The following is an 8415-nucleotide window of genomic DNA, read 5'->3' as shown; positions in this document are numbered from 1 at the left end:
CAATTTCATATCCATTTTAACAGATGTTAGTACACTTTGTTTGTAAGAAACCATTCTGTAGGCTGTCATTTTGTCTTATTTACTATGTCCTTTACCTTATACAAGCTTCTCAGTTTCAGGAGGTCTCATTTATTAATTGTTGCTCTAAGTGTCTGTGCTACTGGTGTTATATTTAGGTAGAACCAAATTAATAAAAGTGACAATCTTACCAAAAGCAATCTACAGATTAAATGCAATCCTCATCAAAATCCCAACACAATTCTTCACAGAATTCAAAAGACTAATACTCAACTTCATATGGAAAAATAAAAAACCTAGGATGGCTAAAACAATTCTTTACAATAAAGCAACTTCTGTAGGCCTTATCATCCCTGGCTTCAAGCTCTACTATAGCACCATAGTAATAAAAACAACTTGGTATTGGCATTAAAAACCAAGATGTTTCTAATTGAAGATACTGACATTAATACCCACACCTATGAACACCTGATGTTTGACAAAGAAACCAAAACTGTACAATGGAAAAAAGAAAGCATCTTCAACAAATGGAGCTGGCATAACTGGATGTCAACATGTAGAAGATTGTAATTATAACCATACCTATCTTCATGCACAAAAACTCAAGTCCAAGTGAATCCAAGACCTCAACATAAATCCTGGTACACTGAACCTGGTAGAGGAGAAAATAGCAAGTATCCTAGATTGCACTGGTACAGAAGACCACTTCCTACATAGATATGGATTTTCTTCATTTAGGGGACACCCTTGATTCCAACCCACTCAATGGAAGCTACAAATTTATCCAACACAACAGTCACTGACACTCATCTATACTCAGAACCAGAGAGTTATTGACAATAGTGATTATTAAATGATTCTTCAATGAATCTATGCATGGCACAGAATCATGAGCCAGTCAGAACACCCTCAATATGTTATCTCCAAGGTATGTGTTAAGAAGGACATTACAACACAAATGGGCAAGAGAATATGGCAGTTTTAAGAAAGGCCAAAAACAAACAAACAAACAAAAAAAGGCTATTTGTAAGCAATCTGAAATGTTTTTTCATCTTACAGAGTGTAATTTAAGAGAAAATGTCTTCTGTGTAGGCCATTAATTCAAACTGGTTCTATTACATTGCTACAGTAGGTTGAAATTATTTTCTTTTTAATGAATTTAAAATACATTTATTTTAATAGCATATTTTCCATACAAAAACAAACAAAAAATCAGTTATGTGTCCATATGTACTTATTTTTAGGCTTGTTTCAAAGTTTTGAATTTTTATAGTTTTTAGATTTTAAAATATTATATTTGTCTTACTTATTCTCTATGATCATATATATATAAGAAAATATTCATATTCATACCCGAATATAATATAAAATTATGTTTATGCTTTTCTATGTTGTATAAAAACAAATTAAGGTTTAATAGAAAATTATGTATCTTGTTCTAAAAAAGAACATTTTAGGGGCTGGAGAGATAGTGTAGTGCTTAGAATGCATAATGTTCTTGCACAGTAGCCAAGTTTGATTCTCTGTATCCATACTGGGTTGCTCACAACTATATGTAACTCAAGCTACAGGATGATCCCAGGCCTCTTTGGGCACCTGCATTTAACCAACACCAACCAACACACATACATAGACACCTACACACACACACACACACACACACACACACACACACACACACACACACAAATACATACAAACACACATGCATATACACACACACATTAGAAAAACAAAAATATGTCTTTAAAAATAGTTTATAATTTGTCTAAATTAGTCATAGACTTTTTCTCATTGAAATGAAGCCCGGACTATGTATTAATTGTTCATTATTGAGTTTCTATTTCCCAGGAATCTCATCATTGTGTTTATAATTGGTAATGACCTGTGATTTAAAATTGGTTTAGAATTTCAAGTGGGATACTAGAGTAAGCACTCACTTGTGTATACTACTTAAGGACTATTAATATCCTAGTTATTTGGGGGTTATATTAAGCATTAATTTAAATAGTAATAAAAAGACATCTATTCCAATTTTTAAGAAGTTAAATTGTATTTTTATTCATTTTCTAGCACTTTTTTTTTAAAGTTTCTTTCGAGACAGGGTTTCTCTCTGTAGCTTTGCTCCTTTTCTGGAACTCACTCTGTAGCCCAGGCTGGCCTGGAACTCACAGAGATCTGCCTGCCTCTGCCTCCCGAGTGCTGGGATTAAAGGCATGCACCACCACAGCCTGGCTCATTTTCTATTACTTTAAAGGTAAAAGAACCTTCATGGGGAAATATTTAAAGTTAGCTATTATTTTGAATGTTAGATATTTTGAATGTATCCATATATTAATATCAACTGTAATTATATCACACTTTAAACATTAATTTAAAATCCCAGATAAGAAGTGGCTGACAGGGTATTTCCTGTTTATATAGGTTTTTAAATTCAGTGTGATTGATTTAATTATACAACTACACTTCATTGAAATAGAAGGTTTGAAATTATTTTTGATGATTTTAAAATACACAGAACGCAAAAAAATGTTTGAGATACTTATTTGCCACTTTTATTTCTTCCTTTGAGAACCCTCTGCTCAGATATTTAGCTCATTTATTCATTTATTTATTTAGAATATTTTTTGAAAAAAAATCATTTCCTGAAATATTTTCTCATCATTGTTTCTACTTTCCCCAGTTCCTTCCAGATGCTTCTCACCCTCCCCTCCCCCCCCACACACACCAAATTATAAATCCTTTCCTTCTCTGTCACCCTCTGAAAAACAAATAGGCAAACAGACAAACAAAAACAAAACACACATTCAAACATAAAAACACAAAGTCAAAAATAATACAGAAGCAAAAGACCATTAAGACAAAAAAAAATCCCTCAAACAAAACAATATGAAACAAAAATCTAAAAAACATCTTTATATTAGTCTGTGCTGGCTTCTACTGCTGGGGATGGGGACTACTCTTAAGCATAGATTAAGTGAGATTCCATTGAAGAAAACCAATTTTTCCTTTAAAGCAGCCAGTTGGAGATAGATTCTTGGTTAGGAAATGAGAATTCATGTCTACTTTCCAGTCTCAGCACTAGGAAGCCATCTAGCTTGAACCTAGGCAGGCCCTATACATGCTTCTACAGTCTCTGTTAGTTCATAATAGCTTCAGTCCTGTTGTGACTGTAAGAAACAGTTTCTGTCATGTCATCCATCACCTCTATGTCTTACATTCTTTCTGTCTTCTCTTTCCCATAGCCCCTTGAACCCTGAGAGAAGGAGTTTGATGAAATATCCTATTTAGGATTGAGTGTCCCAGAATCTCTTATTCTCTGGACATTGTTCAGTTGTAGGGCTCTGTGTTAGTTTCCATCCACTGTAAGAGGAATGCCATCCTTCTGATGACAAATGAGTGAGTAACTGATATATCAATATAATATAATGACATTAGGTATAATTGTATTGCTATGTTCCTTTAGGAAAACAATAATATTTGGTTTTCCTCTAGGCCTATGGCCTATCTAGTCTCAGGTTCTTGGGTACCTGTATAGTGTGAGGCATAGGTTACCTTTTTTGGAGTGGGCCTCAAATTCCACCAGAGAGTGGTTGGTTACTCCCACAGTGTTTTTTCCACTATTACACCAACATGTCAGGTAGGCGGAGTCACCATTGTAGATGGAAGGATTTGTTGCAGGGGTGTTGGTTACCTTTCCCTTCTGGTAATATGCAAAGCACACTTCAGTACCATGAACATTAGTTAGTAGAGGTGAAGGCTCTACTTTGGAACCAGCTCAACTTCTCCATGTTCAATGAGAAATGTAAGTGTTGTCTTCAATAGGGCTTGTGGAGAGCAACCAATGGCCTTGGAAATATCCTTAGCTGTGTGGGAGTTTCCATGATGCCCCTTTGACCAATGAATCTATTAGATGTAGCCAATTCCTGGCACTAGAGGTTTTACTTGCTGGTGAGAGATGTCTAACTGGGGCTTTGTCTCCCCTGTTACTTGGAGACTATATTTGAATTCTTTCATATATGAATATACTTTAAGAAATTTCTACTATAGTAGGTCTCCATATGACTCCTTAAATGGTCCTTAGTATTAGCTGTCCCTCTCCATATCCCTTCCATCAGCCCCTTCTTTCATCTTTTGCCCTTAATACTGTCATTCCAGCCCCCCTCTTATCTCTGTATATTTTCTATTTCTTCTTCCTTGGGAGATTCCTGCCAAGTTCTTGACTCTATAGCTAACTTCTTTGGTTGTAGATGTAACCAACCGTCTTATTAAAATAAAAAACACAGAATCAATGTAAAAGAGAAAGCCGAGAGGTCAGAGCTTAGAGCTAAAATCTTACCTCCTGCAGTGCTCCTACCTCCCCGAAAGAGAGCTACTTCCTGTGTGTCTGTCTTTAAATAGTCTTTCTGTTCTGCCTTCTCATTGGTTGTAAACCCAAACACATGACTGCCTCATCACTGCCTGTAAGTACAGCCCTCCAGGTCTTAAAGGTGTATGTCTCCAATGCTGGCTGTATCCCTGAACACCCAGAGATCTACCTAGCTCTTCTACCAAGTGCTGGGATTAAAGGTGTGCACCACCATGCTCTTGCTGTGGCTCTAATAGCTCTGACCCCTGGGCAACTTTATTTATTAACATACAATGAAAATCACATTTCAGTACAAATAAAATACCACCATATGTGGTTATATGGATTGTAGCACACCTTTAAAAGGCTTAAAATCTAGCATCCTTTTTTAATTAAAAAAAACATTCAGTATTTGTCTTTTGTGGTCTGTGTTACCTCATCAGGATAATTTTTTCTAGACCCACCCATTTACCTTTGAATTTCATGATTTCAATTTTTCATCAGCTTAATAATATTCTATTGTGTAAATGTACCACATTTTCATTATGTATTCACTGGTTGGTGAACATCTAAACTATTTCCAATTTCTAGCTATTATTAATGAAGCACCAAGAATATAGTTGAGCAAGTGCCTTTGTTGTAGTTTTTTAGGTATATGCTTAAGAGTGGCATAGCTGAGACTTGAGGTAGATCTATTCCCAGCTTTCTTAAGAACTGCAACACTGATTTCCACAGTGGCTATAAAAATTTGTGCTCCTACCAATAGTGAATAGTGTTCCCCTTCCCCCATATCCTTGCCAGTACTAATAGCTGTCATTTGTTTTAGTGATCTTCTGAGGAGCCTATTCTGACTTGGTCAAGATGAAATCTCAAAGTTCATGGGTGATGTTGCACTGTATGCTGTGAATGTGTGTTGCTCTGATTGGTTGATAAATAAAGCTCTTTGGCCAATGCTGAGGCAGAATAGGGTTAGGCGGGACATTCTAACTAGAGAGGAGGAAGGAGAAAGGCAGAGCAGGGGAGATGCAAGGAGCCGCCCAAGAAGCAACATGTAATGGGACGCAGGTAAAGTCATAGAATATGTGGCGATACATAGATTAATAGTTATGGGCTAGTTAAAGATATAAGAGCTAGCTAGCAAAAGGTTTGAGCCATGGCCATGCAGTTATAGTTAATATAAGCCTCTGTGTGTTTACTTGGGGGACACCAGTGGGAGAGATTTGCTGGGACACAGGAAATCTTTCAACTACACAAATTACTTTTTGTTTGACTTTCCTTGGTAATTAAAGATTTGAATGTTTCTTAATTTCTCAGCCATTTGTGTTTCATTTTTGGAGACCTCTCTTTTCAGTTCTGTAAAGGGCACCAATAGCATAGGCACTAGGAGCTGATCTGAATAAGAGAGCTCCCTTTGCTTTTCAGTTTCTAATGTCACCTTTGAAACATTTAGTAGAGGCGGGTCCAAGCCCCTCTCCCTGCCCCAAGGCTGTTCAAGGTGTCCCATTGTAGAAGTGGGCTACAAAAGATCTGCTCATGCACCAGGGATGGATTCTGATCCTACTGCTAGCACCGCCCCCCCCCCAACAGATCATGCTACACAACTATCTAGCTAGCTATACAGAGGGCCTAGCCCAGTTCCATGCAGGCTCCATAACCATTGATCTAAATTTCATGAGTTCCCACTAGTTTGGTTCAGTTGTCCCTGTAGGTTTCCCCATCATGATCTTGATACCTTTGCTCACAGAATCCCTCTTCTCTCTCTTCAACTGGGCTCCTGGAGCTCTGCCTGGTGTCTGGATGTGGATCTCTGCATCTGTTTCCAACAGTTACTGGAGAAAGGCTCTATAATGACAGTTAGGGTACCCATTGATCTGATTACTGGGGTAAGCCAGTTCAGGCACCCTCTCCACCATTGCTAGTAGTCTAAGCTAAGGTCATCCTTGTGGATTTCTGGGAACTTCCCTAGCACCCAGTTTCTCCCTATCCCCATGATATCTCCCTCTATCATGGTATCTCTTTAGATTTCTTATCACAAGAGACACAAGAATACTCAAGCAGTTCTCTTTCACGAATTCCCAAAGTCTTATAAGACACTAAAGGCTAGCAGGAAGAAAACATTCTGCCAACTGCTGCAGAGCCTAAGGAGAAAGGTCAACATAAGCTGTTTAAAAAATAGTATCTGTGTGTAAGGGTTTTAATAGAATTAGTGGTGAAGTTGATTTCACCTTCTTTATATGAGCATCTCTAATCTGACTATTTTAAGCACCTTCTCCTTGCAAAACTTTGGCAGATCCACCATTTATCTACTCCTCAGAGCTCAGCCATGAATCTGGTGAGGAACACATAAAACCACCACTAACACACACACCACGTGGCTCTTCCCACTCCCCATACTCGTCATTACCCTCCCACTGCATTTAAACTCATTCTAATCCACAAATTAAAAAAAAGAAAAACAATGCTCACTAGACTTCAGTGATGAAAAACATACAGAGTAAAACAATGTGTTCCTGGTAATGCAGGTCTTTGTTATCTTTACGACACACCATGAAGGACAAATTAAAGAAGAATGCAAAGGCAGCCTTTCTTATTGCTTTTATGATAATAAGAAGATAGCGCTTATTTGTTTTGATTGGGTGGTGTAAATTCACGGTCCTTGTACAGTTTATTGATTTGCTTAAATATCAGTGGATGCCTGATTGAGAACGTGCAGGTGTTTCCTTCTGATAGTTCACATTTGCAATTTAAATTTTATTTATGAGCTTAAATGGCTCTACAACTGCTAGATTCACTTCTTTGAAGAATAACTTACATTTTATGAAGTAATTTTTATTAGTTCTCCATTATAATTTGTACAATGATCTCTTCTGATAAAGAAGTATGTGCCATTTATGTGGACAAAGATAAAAGGGAAAAGCCATTGTGGAATATCATTGAAGTCAAGTGATAAATGACAATATTTTACATATCCTTAAGGCTGGAAGTTGAAACCAAGCCTTTCACTCTGCAGCTAAAGTGAGCTAAAAGCACTCTCAATTTTCATAGGCAGGGTTTTCTCCTTCTAGAACTCAAATATTTAGTGCAGTTTCAGCAGAACTAGACAAGAACCCATTTAGAAGGATGATTCCTAGAACGGTGCAGTAAACACCACCATTGCGACCATGTGTTTTTCTGGGATCATCTTCAGTCCACCGTACAACTGTCTCCTAACACTGGCCAGATTCATATTAAAGGATGTAAAGTACTTCTTATGCTGGTTTCTCTTTCTGGTATTAGCTGGAGACACCCACCGTAAGAAGGCATCAGTAGTATATTGGTATTGAGGAATTTGAAATGTGTGGCACATCATCACCCTGAATTATCACTATCCACTTGTTGAACTGTGGAGTAAAGTATCTTGAATAAAAAAAATTAAAAATAATATTATTTCAAAATATTGAACTATATTTTTTATAATTTTGGTGAATCATTTTTGATGGCTGACAATTTATTCATGCATATAATATATTCCGTCTACTCTAACCCACCCTCATTTGTATTTCTTCCATCACTTTTATTCCTCTATGATTCTAACTGGTTCCTTTCCCAGATTCATGAATTTGAGTTTAGTTTTTTGATTCATTTAGTTTAACCAAAGCCATTTGTGTGACCAATGGATTCAAGGTGTCATTTGGAGTATTGTAGGGTCATTGGTGGGTAAAGATCTGAAGCAATAATTTACCAGTTCCTGACTCTATCCATAGCAAGCAGTTCATCAGTGAGTTAAGATAGGGTCACTGAGTCTATTACCATGCAGCCATGTGCTGTGGATATCACTCTATGTAAATAAAACACTGATGGCCAATGACCAGGCAGGAGGTAGGTGGGACAAGGAGAGAGGAGAATTCTGGGAAGCGGAAGGCTGAGGGAGAGAGACTGCAGCCACCGCCAGGACAAGCAGCATGTAGACTCTGGTAAGCCACCAGCCACGTGGCAAGGTATAGATTTATAAAAATGGGTTAATTTAAGATAAAAGAACAGTTAGCAAGAAGCCTGCCACGGCCATACAG

This window comes from Peromyscus maniculatus, chromosome 6 (genome assembly GCF_049852395.1).
Source record: "Peromyscus maniculatus bairdii isolate BWxNUB_F1_BW_parent chromosome 6, HU_Pman_BW_mat_3.1, whole genome shotgun sequence".
Classification (NCBI taxonomy): Eukaryota; Metazoa; Chordata; class Mammalia; order Rodentia; family Cricetidae; genus Peromyscus; species Peromyscus maniculatus.
The sequence above is the reverse complement of the archived record's forward strand: the minus strand, read 5'-3'. Positions refer to the sequence as shown.